We start from the raw sequence: 13,459 nt of genomic DNA on the forward strand, positions 1-13,459 counted from the left end.
GCCAGAGAAGTATTCCCAAATGTGCTGTAATCTACCTCAAAAATCCAAAGAGGCTCCCCCGAAGCACTGTGTCCCTTTCTTAGTGGCAGGAGGTATGCGATGCAACAATATGTCTTTTATGTTAGAGGGGACATCCTGGAATGCTCCAGACAGCTGGATCCCTAAAAATATCACCAACGTGGTATGGCAGGTCCCTAGATTTTCATGTGGTTATCTTCACCTCCAGTTCACAAGTATCTTTCTAGGTCATTCAGGGTTTTCCATTTCATGCTTACCAAGTATGATCTGCATGAAGCTATCAACGTAGTGAACCAGTGTGATGTTCTACAGAATTCAAGATGATTGGAGTCCCTTTGGACTACACTATGACAGAGGATACGAGAATTAGCACAGCCCTCAGGTAAGATGACAAATCTGTCCCCACCATGTGAAAATGAATGGCTTTTGGCCTCCCTATGGATGGAGAAGAAGGCATTTGCTTGATCAGTAGCCTCATACAAATGTCAGAAGCTATTTGACCTGCTCTAGTAAAATGACCTCAACTGGCACAGAAGCTACAATCAGGGTTGCCACCTGGTTAAGTTTATGTTTGGCCACGGTCATTCCCTGTGATCAATTTGGTTTGAGCAGGGCCAGAATGGCGAACTGAATGAGTCTATGACAGGGAGCACAAACTCTATATCCTCTAAGTTTTTAATGGTGACATTAATCTTTGCAATTTCTCCCAGAATGTGGCAATAATTCTTCTGATTTACTATCTTGGCTGGCACTGAGCTGGAGGGTAGTTTCAGGGCCTCCCACTTGGCCCATCCTACCATAATGGCCCTCATTCACATTTGTGGAGCCAAATGTGAGGTGTCTGCCAGCTTCTTGGTATAGCCGTTCCAGTTGTGTACTCAGGGACAGGGAAGTAACCCCAGGGTTGGCCCATGGATCCTCCAGAAGACTGACTTGGACCAATGTACCTTTGCCACCTTTGCTCCAAGATGCCTCCTCGCTAGCTGGAAGCCCATGATGGCAGGTCGATCCCTTGCTGTCAGTGTTAGGTCAGCACCTGCCACTAACAGTCCTTGGAAATGTAGGTACTGTCCTTCCTTCCATAGGTAGTTACTTTAGCAAATGGCTGTAGGTCCTCTGGGAAAGGATTGGGTGAATATTTATCATCTCGACTGTGATGGCCTTGTATGGTCCTTCCTCAAGAGGACCCTCTTCCCTTTCTATCAATGGACACTGGGTCTGTGGACTAACTTACATCTGGAAACCATGTGAGGGTTCGATGTCATCCTTCTGCTCACCATTTCTTTATATTTTAAAAAATGAAACAAGTTAAGCAACACCCTCACTGGTTGTCCATCTTTCTCACACCATGGCTGACTGGCCATTGCCAAGAACCCCTGCACGTCAAGGTACCCTGGTTGCTAGTGTCACCTTGCTGCCCATGTGCCTCTCATGCTGAAGTGCCACCACCTAGCCTCTGCTGGTACAGAATCCTATCAGGCCCATTGGGAACAGGGAGCCGGGTTCCACCATCAGTCCCAGCCTGCTGAGGGCAGCCACCATGGACTTCCTCCAAGTGCTGATGCCCCCTCACCCCTGCCCCACCAGGGCATCCCTTATTATTGCCTTTGTGAGGGAGGTTCCTCTGGGCACCCCTGGAGAAAACAACGGTAGTAGTTGCCTAGGGCTGCCATAGCCAAGTACCACAACTGGGTGGCTTTAAACAAGAGAGATTGACTCTCTCACAGTTCTGGAGGCCAGAAGTCTGAAATCAAGGTGTTGGCAGGGCCAGGCTCCCTCCAAAGCCCTAGGTGAGGATCCTTCTTTACCTCTTCCAGGTCCTTGAATTGTGGCCACACAACTCCAATCTCTGCCTTTGCTTCTCTGTGTGTCCTCTCCTTTACTTATAGGGACACAAGTCATATTAGGGGTCACCCTAATGACCTCATTTTAACTTGGTTACATCTGCAAAGATCCTATTTCCACACAAAATCACATCCATCAAGGCTTTTGAAATGCAGCTGACCAAAAGCATCATGCTCCACAGTCATTATGAGTGCCATGCTGTCCAGACACCATGGCCACTGCGTACCCCAAGGTCTCACCTTCCACCTGCTCCTCTGCCCGGGGTTCCACAGGTGAGATCTTTCATCATTGTGATGCCAGGGTTATTACCATCCTACCGATCCCTAGCGATGGGCTTCTTAATGCCAGAACCCCATCCAGTAATCCACTTCTAAAATCCCACCTAGAGGGGCTGCTGTCCAGGGTGCCTCCTGATACCAGGGTCTTCACCTGGGCTTCCCAGCAGGCAGGGCCTGAGGCAAAGGCCTGTGTGGTCCCCTTCATTAGGGAGTGCAATCCCTGGGGGAAGGGGGGAGAGGGAGGCAGGGAAGGGGAAAGCCACTATGGGGACACACGGCTGAGCTGGCGTCTGCCACGTGCAACTGACTGCTCAATCCTGCAAGACCATTTCAAGAAGTTATACGTCTCAGAAGCATCTCCTGGGAGAGAGACGGACGGAAGAATCTTCCACTAGCCTCCACTTTCCACTGATCAAAGTTTTGGCTCTCTGAGCATTAACTCCCCAGCCCTTTTAGGTTGAGCACATGTGGCTGTTGAGTGGGGTCCGCACCTCAACGTCAATGGGGAAGCCCAGGGACATGGAGCAGGGGGCCCACGGCCACAGGGCAGGCATCAAGCAATGCACTGTCTGGCTTTACCTGAGTGAAGTCTGGCGGAGGCCACCCCCGGGGCTGGGAGCAGCAAAGGCTTTAGAAACTGGAGACAGATGAGGCTGAGAGAATGGACCGTGGTACAAAATGAGAGATGAGGGAATGGGGGCTGGATGGCAAATGTGGGGCGGGGGGTGCCTCCCTCATCAGGAGAGCAACTGTACTCAGCCCCAGCTAATTGCTAGATCAGATATTTTCCCCAAGGAAGCCAGTTATCTGAGTTTTCTTTTAAAGTTGACAACAAATTTAGATTTTTATTTTATTTTATTTTATTTTATTTTTTTTGCCGCCCCGCACATGCAGGATCTCAGTTCCCCATCCAGGGATCGAACCCGTGCCCCCTGCAGTGGAAACGCGGCGTCCTAACCACTGGACTGCTAGGGAATTCCCCAAAATCGGACTTAAAGCACGATATGGTCCTATGCCATGCAGGTTCAAGAAAACAAGCCTGAATATAGCCCATGGGGCCCAGTGGTTTGTGATTTCTAATCTGTTCATTTTATGAAACTGGGGCCAGGAGGGGAAAGAGGAAGAGCCGGGCCTCGCCTCCTGACTCCCAGACCAGTGAGCACTCATGGCCTCCTGCACGATCCCTCAGCAGGCATCCCCCTCTCCAGGATCAACCTGCACAGGGCTGAGGGCATTTTCTGGCAAAGTGAACCCATCTCCTCCCGCCGCTCCCGGTGACTGTCCCTTGGCATCAAGTTGGTGCCAGGTTCTCAAGTCCCAGTGATGCATGGCCTTGTTGCCCCAGCTAATGAGATGGAGCCGGTGGATTCCCAGCACACTGCCAACCTGGGACCCGGGGCCCATCAATCCTGCCTCCCCATTACTGAGGACACCCCGAGTGATGGATGGAGGGCCATGGTCATGAATCATCTCCCTTACCTTTCCCCATCTCCGAGCCAGCTTCGCGGAGCTGGGAAGATGAATGTCTGCAGAATCTCACCTGCTCTCTTGAATAATTTCCCTTTAAAAGAGGCCACTTATCAGTAATTCATTACTCGCCTTTGTTAGCATCAACAAGGCCTGGGGGGCGGGGAGGGGGAGGTGACACCGCCTGCTCCCCTCAGCTGCCGCCACCTCGGCCTCCATCATCCCTGTCACACGGGTTGGCCTCCAACCTCAGTGCTGCCTTCCTGCCATGGAGAAAAGCGAAGCCAGGGTCTTAGGGAGAGCTGCTCCAGCTGGTGGTACCCACTGGCAGATGGCATACAGCTGTTTCTGGTGACATCTGGATGAGCACAGTCAGCTCCAGTTGACGGTTTCTTTTAATCTTGAATTAAGTGTCACATGTTGCCTCTTGCTTATATGGCCCATAGACACCCCTGTCTGTGTTGTCTGTAACTACAGAATAAGATATTGCTGGCCAGGGAGCACTTCCTTGAAAGCCAGTCTTGCCCCTCTGCAGTCTCTGTTTCTTGGCAGGAGCGTGGAAAGTACCTGGGGCTGCAGGGCTGACCCTGGGAAGGATAAACACCCACATCACAGAGGAAGGAGCACAGGCAATGGGGGTCGATCTGGGCTGGTTCTTCATCCCGCCCACCTCCCACCTCCCAGGTCCTTCTTGGCAGGGCTGCGTGTGACACTGGGATGGGTAATGGGAGGGGTGATTTCCACCATAGGTGAGTGTCAGAGGGCCAATTCCAGGGAGGTGCCCTGCGGGAAGAGAACCGGCAGGAGGCAGGACAGGGGACCAGACAGGCAGGCAAGTCCCCCTCCCCTCCTACCCTGAGCAGGGGCAAAGAAGACAAGAAGAGGACAGTGGATTTTGGCGTAGTTTGTCTTCTGGTTAGGGACCGTGGTTATTTTGTGTGTGTGTGTGTGTGTGGTTCGCAGGCCTCTCACTGCTGTGGCCTCTCCCACTGTGGAGCACAGGCTCCGGACGTGCAGGCCCAGTGGCCATGGCTCACGGGCCCAGCCGCTCCACGACATGTGGGATCCTCCCGGACTTGGGCACGAACCCGTGTCCCCTGCATCGGCAGGCGGACTCTCAACCACTGTGCCACCAGGGAAGCCCCGTGGTTAATTTTTTATGCCACCACCAGAGGACATGGAAGAAGAGGTTTTTCTCAGGACCTTGTTCCTAAGATCCAAGTTCTTATTTCTCACATCCAGCAGCACCTCATCCTACAATGACCACGGCAACATTGCATAGGCCATTCAAGGACACGATTTTTATAGCTTTCCCTGCCCCCTATTCATTCTCCAGCAGGTACAGGGACATCTTGAAGTCATCAATCTGATCACAGCACCTCCCTGATTTAAAAAAAAACCTTGAATGGCTTCCCACTGCCTTAGGATCAAGCCCAATGTCCTGAGCGTGGCCTATAGGATATCCTGGCCTCTGCCTACCCTTGACCCTCATGCTGTACCCCTCCCCCTCGCTCAGCCACCTGGGTCCTCTTTCAGCTTCCAGGGAGCCTCCTGCCTCTTCCCACCCCAGGTCCTTTGCACTTATGTCCCTCTGCCTGGAATGCTTCCCCACCTGACCCTCATCCCAGCCTCCCATTTAGTTAACTCTGATTTATCTGCCAGGTCCTAGCTTGAGCCTCAGGTCCCCCAGGAAGCCCTACTCACCGCTTGAGACTAGATTGGACATGCCTGTTCTCTGTGGCATCCCACCTCCCCTTTGACCCAGTACCCTTAGCGATTTGCTTAACATCCATTCTCCCACCAGCCCACAGGTCCACAAGATGTTCGCTGCACCTTCCCCAGCAGTGAGCACAGTGACAGCCATGGAAAGAATAAATGAGGGAGTGAGTACACATGAGGGAGTCCCGGGCCCCCCATTATCTGCATGGCGGGGCTCATTGCACACCCACCTCTCCCGGCCTCTGCCATCTCCAGCCTCTAGCTCCTCCTCTGCTAAGACTCCCTCAGCTCAGCCATCTCACCTCGTCTTCTCTGGCCTCTGCAAGTGCAAGGTCCTGGCTCTGACCTCAAGCCCACCTCCTCTTTGGCTTTGGGGTGAAATAGCTCTGAACCCCAGCCTCCCTGGCCTTTTCCTCTGTCTCATCTTCCCTCAGGAGTCCGGAACCCCCAAGCCCCGAGCTTCCATTCATCCTCAGAGAAAAGCCCAGAGCTCACACTGCCCATGGCTGGCTCTTCAGACCCTGATCTGGGGTCACTGGCTCATCTCAGACAACATCCGCGTAGATCAAACAATACAGCACATTTGAAATTCAATTGCTGCTCCATCCTTCTGTCTCCAGTGGCCTGAAGTGAGACCCACATCCAGCGGGATTTTAGGGAGGTTTGGGGATGTTTGCCACAGGATGGTGATATAATGACTTGCTGCCAGAGGCCAGCTGCCCAGTGGTGGATATTAACAGCCTTTCTCTGGGAACCTGAGAGCATTTCTGTGACACCATTTGCATAGATTTGCATATCCAATGCTGCCATCTATCCCAGGGTCTGCAACCTCTGGCTGGGGAACCAAGCTGGCCAGCAGCTGACTTTCTTTGGCAGGCAGCCTGGCGGCGTCCCCACCCCGGCCGTCCCTGCCATGGACACTGCTGCAGCATCCTCCTGCTGTTACGGGCCCCTCAGAATGGAGGCTCTGCTTCTAGCTCATCAACAGTCAGAGGCTGCTTCTCACACGCCTCCGTCCCTACTCAGGGCCAAGTAGGCAGTCAGTCCTGCTCCCACCGCAAGTGGAAAAGGCTTGGGAATCTGGCATTTGTTCATTCATTTCTTCATTCCGTCAATAGGTTGATCGAGCCTTTACTAAGTGCCAGGTGCTGCGCTAGGGATTGGGGATATGAAGGAAGTGGAGGAGTGCCTGGGGATCCAGTAACCTAGAGCTACTTCTCCCCGGTGTCCTCAGTCTACCATCCCCTGCACTGGGCCTGAAGTTTCAGCCCTTGGCCCTTCAGCGGCTCCAACTTCAGCCCCAACCTTACACCTGACTACTCACTGTCTGTGACACCCTGGACCTCTCCCAGCAGGGTGTGAGCCCTTCCTCTTTGGGGGGCAAAGGGGGTGGAGCTGCAGGTCACTCCGTACTGGGCTTCCTAGGCCTGACCCTTGTACCTCCTTGGGCCTGAAAGGGGCTTCTCACTCTAGTAGGGCAGGTTGAGGTCTCAATAATGTTTTCCCTTTATTGGCTTCTGATCCAAAAATATGAAAGGCAGACAGGACAGCAAGGAGCAAAAAAATGACAGCTGGGTTACATGGATGAAACACAGGGTCAGTGGTGGGAAAGCCAAGTTCCAAATTGGGTCTACCCTGGGGGGCTCCAGAGGGACTCTGGTCATGGCCCAACCTCTGAGCAGGGTTGTCTTTTGACCAATTCCCAAGAGGTGAAGAGTCCAGACAACAGTCCAGAGCCTTGAACAGGCAAGGGCAGCCTCCCCGTCCTGGTTCTACAAAGGTAGAGACTTCATCAATATCTTTCCTCCCAGTGGCCTCTCCTCCTCTGTTCCCTGTTTCTGTTGGTGGCCTCTGAGTTCTCCCACTTCTCTGGGCTGGAAGCCTCACTCTTCTAGGACACTGCTCCCCACTATATGACAGCCCTAGTCTGTCACCACGTCCTGTCCTGTCTTCTGTCTATGCTACCATATTGGGATGAGCTGGCACTGGCATTATTACTTCAGTCTCTTAGCCAGCCTCCCTGTCCTTTGATCCAACTTAGGCACAAGCAGATGAAAAACCCTAAAACAAGATCCAATCAGCACCCCATCATTCCAAAGTTTTAGTGCTACCCTAAGACTCAGGGAATAAAGTCACTTTTCACTCTTATGCCATAGTTTTTTTGGTTTTTGGCAGTGCCTAGCACAGTACCTATTATGGGGAATAAAAATGAAGGCTAACATTTTGGTATATTTACTGTGCACCAAGCACTGTGTTAAGTGTTTGGTGCACAGTAAGTTAAGTGTTGTATATGTATTGTTTAATCTATTCAGCAACCCTGGGAGGAAGCTAGTATTATTCCATTTTACAAACGAGTAAACCTAAGGCACAAAATGATTAAGGAACTTGCCCAAAGTCCCAGAGCTAGTAAATGGTGAAGCTGGGATTTGAACTCTTGTGGTCTGACCCCAGAGCCCACACTTTCAGGCACTAGGCAGAAAGATACTCCTAGATGTATAGCTATTATATGTCATAGGAATCAATACATGGATTCATGAACCAATAAATGAAAAGAATGATTGAATGAATGAAGTTACTCCATACCTTGTGTCACCAGACAAATGTACTGATGCCTTCTAAAATAGCTTTATTCTGACACCTGAAACCAATGTAATATTGTTAAGTGGATTACACTTCAATAAAACATTTAAAAATAATTTGAGTCTGCCTTCTTCTGAGTAGGGACAGTGTAGCATGATGGTTAAGGACATGAGCTGTGGAGTCAGACAGACCTGGGTTGGATCCTGGTGCCACCACTGATGGGCTGTGTGGGTTTGGGCAAATTATTTAAGCTCTACAAGGCTCCATTCCACATCTGAAAATGGAAATAATAATATAGCACTAACTGTGGATGAAATGAAATCATGAATACACAGCACATCACACCGTGCTTGACACACGGGAGGACTAGTTCCCGTGGGAGGTTGTCCCTTGTTCCCACCACTCCTGTGGATGGTCTGAGCAGGAAGGCCGAAATGTGCAAAAGGTGATTTGTTCTTTGTTGGCTAAAGCCCGTGTGCACGACAGTGATAAGAAACGAAGGGGAGGAAACCTGAAGCTCGGGGTGCAGAGAGGGGCTGTAGGAAGAGGGTGACCCTCAAGGTCCAGGACGGGGCTCCGGCTCTGAAGGAGGGGCAGTGAACAGTAGAGCGGGAGCCCCCAGCCCCCCTGTGCTCCTCACACAAAGAGGGTCCTGCAAAGACAGCTTCCTTTCCCTTCCCATTTCATGTGAAACATGATGAGAATTGATGGAGTCATTTTTTAAATCATAGAGCACTGTGAACGCATTCATAATATTTTTCTTCTGTGCCATGGGTAGTATTTTTTTTTTCAGATTCTCAGCTGTTTAGCAAACACAGACTATCTTCCCAAAAATGTAATTTTGTGGATGGGTACATTTAAAAATGTTCTGCTCTGGTCAAATCCGTAATGGCTATTTTTCTCTGTTGATAACTTCTCCTTTCAGTGGGTCACTGCCAAGAAAAACTCTCCTGGAGGCCAGAATTATCTCTAAGAGCGAGTCCAAGACAAGCATTCCAGCTTGAATCCTCTTCTCCCAGGAGGTAAGCTGCCTGGGGACAAGGACGGGGTCTTTTTCATCTTCTATCTTGAGGGCCCAGCACAGGTGGGACCCACAGGGACAGCATTGGGAATTCTAGCTCTGGAGCTCTACCACATGCTGTGTGAACTTGGGGAAGCTATTACATGCCTTTGTGGCTCAGTTTTCTCATCTGTAAAATGGGAATAATCTCAGTAACTTATTTTCTTTCTTTTTTTAATTTTGGCTGTGTTGGGTCTTCTTTGCTCTGCACAGGATTTCTCTAATTGCCGTGAGTGGGGGCTACTATTCATTGTGGTGCTTGGGCTTCTCATTGCGGTGGCTTCTCTTGTTGCGGAGCATGGGCTCTAGGCACACAGGCTTCAGTAGTTGTGGCGTGCGGGCTCAGTAGCTGTGGCTCATGGGCTTTAAAGTGCAGGCTCAGTAGTTGTGGCGCACGGGCTTAGTTGCTGCACGGCATGTGGGGTCCTCCCAGACCAGGGATTGAACCCATGTCCCCTGCGTTGGCAGGTGGATTCATATTCACTGTGCCACCAGGGAATTCCCACAGTAACTTATTTTCTAAGGTTATTGTGATGATTTCTCCCTCCCTCCCTCTCTCCTTCCTCTCTTTCTCGTCAGCTTGGGCCCAAACAGTGGTTTTGATAGTAAAAATCCCATGTGTTCATACAGCACTCTGTAGTCCCCAAGTCCCTCTCAAATACACTATCTCATTTTTTTCTGAAAAAAGTAATTATTAGCATCCCCCCCTTTCAGATAAGGAAACTGAGCTTTAAGATTTGGCCAGGACCACAGCACAAGTTGCTAGCAGAGCTAGGACTCAAACCAGGTTTTCTGACACCGAGACTAGATTCCTCTGAATTAAAAGAAACCAGGAAGTAGTTCCAAAATAAATGACATTTACTCAAGCTGGGTCTAATGCAGCTCTCAGATAGCCTGATGCTTCAGACAGGGAGAAGTCTGTCAAACTGGGTTGTTTGACATGGAGGGAAGTAAACAACCTGTGAAGAGGCTGAATATTCCCTTTTTCCTCAGGCTGCTTTTGGTGGCAGGGATGGGGGGCAGCCGATGGAGGAGGAGGTTCTGCTTGATACCCATCAAGAAAGAGCTGTGGGTACGTTGGTGAGGGACCCCTGTGAATCTGCTGCCTCCAGGTTCTGGGTCCTCTGAGATGAGTCAGTGAGGAAGGGGACCCTCACAGAGGGATTTACCCGTGCTGGGACTGTGCCCATGTGTGAGTGCCCTTCACTATCTCAACCACTTTCTAAGGAGATAAGACGGTCGCTGCTATTATTTTTTCCCCATTTTCAGGATGGATAAACTGAGGCTTGACCTGTTCAAGGTCACACAGCTAATCAGTAATGGCGCTGAGATTCAAAAGCATAGCTGTCTCATTTCAAAGTCCATTTCCTTTCCACTAAGCCAAATGAGGTGGCACTGGGGCCAGCAGAAGGAGATAGGAGGCTGGGGGAGGGGAAGTTAGGAGTAGAAAGAGGGAAGCCCTGAGCAAAATATCAATTAGGGAACCAAGTTATGTAGAAAACCTTTTCCCTGGTGAGACAAAAGGCCACTCTCTTTTTATTTATTCTAGCCTATGTGTTTCTTATTGCAAGAGCTGGTTTCCAGTGATGCCTGCCAGCATTCATGCCCTTGTGTGGCCCCTTCCCATGGATGTGAGCTAGCCCCATAATTTGCTGTTGACCAATGAATTGTGGTGGATGTGATGCCATGTGACTTCTGAAGCTGAGTCCTAGCAGTCTTGCTGATTCCTCTGGGCCTCTTAGAGTTCTCGCTCTGGGGGAAACCAACCACCATGTAAGTAGTCTGAGTACCCTGAGACGGCCGTGCTGTGAGGAAGCCCAAGCCGGCTGTGTGGAGAAGCCCAGCCAGTCCCCAGCTGTTCCAGCTGTTCCAGCCATCCTGACTGAGGCACCAGACGTGAGTGAAGAAACCGTCTGGGATGGCCAAACCCATCCAGCCTCCATCTGACAGTAACCGTGTGAGAGGCCCCAACAGAAATCATCCATCTGAGCCTGGTCAATACACACAACTATGAAAGACAATAGAAAATTGTTTTAAGCCAGTAAATTGTTGTTGGGGTGATAAACACACCATATATCTCCATGAATCTGGACGTCTCTCGTGATGTCCAGAATCTCAAAGTTCAAGGCTATCCTGGGCCCGGTGTGTCTACATGGCTGCCCCACATTCCTCAGGTGGGAATGATCCTCAGCTTCCTGAGAGCCAAAGGCCCTGAGTTTGCTTCCTGGTTCTTCCACACCAGCCGTCTGGCTTTAGACAGGTCAGTGCTCTCTCTATGCCTTATTTTTCTCACCTACACAATGAGGTAGCAAAGTCAAGAGCATTAAAGACTCTTCCACTTCTCTGACTCATGAATTCACACTCTGCCTGAGAAAAGAACTCACCACCACCGAGATGCGCCCTTTCTTGCTCTGCAGCAGGAAGGAGCCCATCCTGGCTGTTTCTGGGCTTTAGAAGGGGCCCCGTGGATGCCAGGTGCCTCCAGTCACCCAGCAGGTCTGTGAAGGGTGGGAATCCAGGCTCCCAGCCCCGTGATACCTCTTCAGCCAGTTTTCAGCAACGAGGAGGGAGCTGTAAGACCCAAGTCATCCTGGACGTCTAGCTCTACCTGAGCAGGGAAGTCCCACCTTCAAGGAAGAGGGGCCTCCTGAGAGGAGCAAGCTTCTGGGGTGGCTGTGAAACGTCTGGTGACAATATTTGTGTCTTAAAATACAGCAGCTGAGAACCAGTTAATTACAGCCTCTGGAGTCATTCATAACTTGGCGTTTCCCCATTATACCTGCTCTCTCTGCGTTCCTCCCCAGCAGCCACAAAGGAGGCCACTTGTAGGTGGAAACCCATTCTGGGATGGGCCTCTAGCCCATCCATCCCTCTGCCCTGGGAGCACACCTGGTACCTGGTGTGGAGCTGGCACCCGTGCATGAACTACAAGAGAACAAGAGTGTCTGGAATTAGCCGAGTACACCCACCCATGTACACGCAGGTGCCCTTGGCTACTTGCCCCTCAGGAATCCATTCAGACTTGTTGGGACTCTCCAAAGGTCAAGGGTGCAGTTGTAACCTCATGGTGGGCATTTATTCAAGAGAGAGGCTCAGGGCCCAGCTAGGCGGTGCTGGGAGGGCCTCCCTCCTGGAGCTGCGGCAGCTTCCAGAGGCTCTGGCCAGGGCCTCTGCTGGACAGGGATGGGGGCTAAGCAGGCCCTGGGACCCCACACCTCCTTGCTCTGGATGCCCCCTCTCTCCCAGGGCCTCTCACGTGATTTGAGTCTCTTCCACCAAGAGGACGATTGCGATTTAAGGTCGCAGGGAGGCCTGAATGACCTGAGGGTTCCCCTGGCCCCGTGCCTACTACGCCCTGATTCTTGCCTGAACACTCACAGCGGACAAGGGTCCTGGTAAAAGTGGGAGAAGGAATCCAGCATGGGGGAATGTCCTCACCCCACTCCAGGAGAAGGGATTTTTTTTTTTTTTTAATCAGGGAGGCATTTTGAAAGTACAAAGCCTAACTAACATTTGGATAGTATATTTCACTTGTCAAAGTGCCATCACATACATGGTGCTGAGTGGTTCCCATGTTAATTAGTTGAAGTAGTATTTATTATTAAGTCCACTTTCTAGATAATTAAGCTGAGATTTAGAGACGCAAAGTCATTTTCCCAAGGTTACCCAAGTAACGACTAGCTTTGAACTCAAGGCTCAACCTCAACTCCAGGAATCTTCCTGCCGAGTCGGCAGGCCTGGCCACTGCCCACCTTCAAAGCTTGGATAGCGAGCCCGAGGGGATCCCAGATCGTAGAAAATGCCATTGCTACTCCCTCTACACAGTCCTGAATTCAACTTAAATCCATCCTTGTCTGGTTTCTAAAATACATTTTAATCTCACTCTGAATCTGAATTCATTAGCCTTTGACCTACAAGAGATAAGTCAGAGTCTAAGAGAAAGCAGGCAACGAGAGAACAAGCAGGGAGTGAAAAATAGCACTTTTCCAGGGCAGGGGCCACCTGCTCGCTGGTCAGCACATCCTGGGCCAGGTCAATGGGGGCTCCAAGAGGTCAAGAGAGGGCTGGGATTCTGGCCGTGCAAGCGCAGGTCCTGGACAAGACCCGACTTTGTCCTCACATCCGTTTCCAGCCCTGCACCCAGGAGAGCAGGGACTCAGAAACAGGCTGTTCCACGCCTACTTCCTAATCACCACCGGGCGTGATTGAACACCTTGACATTCTTTAGCGAAAGTTCAGCTCAGGAGTGATTCAGGGCACTGCATGAGGAATGAGGCTTAACGCGGAATTCCAGAATCACAGAAATTAGAGATGAAAAAGGACGCTGAGGTCAGAGGCAGCCGGTCCGCAGGGGCTGCGTGTGGGTTCTTCTCAGTAATAGACTCCCCCTTATTCCTGCAGCCCAGGCGACTGCTCCCTGAAGACCACTCTCTGCTGTTTCCAGAGAAGACATTGTTTATTGAAATAAGAGGTCTACGCTGATCCCTGCATG

Source organism: Mesoplodon mirus (genome assembly GCF_964341445.2).
Source record: "Mesoplodon mirus genome assembly, chromosome: 7".
Classification (NCBI taxonomy): Eukaryota; Metazoa; Chordata; class Mammalia; order Artiodactyla; family Ziphiidae; genus Mesoplodon; species Mesoplodon mirus.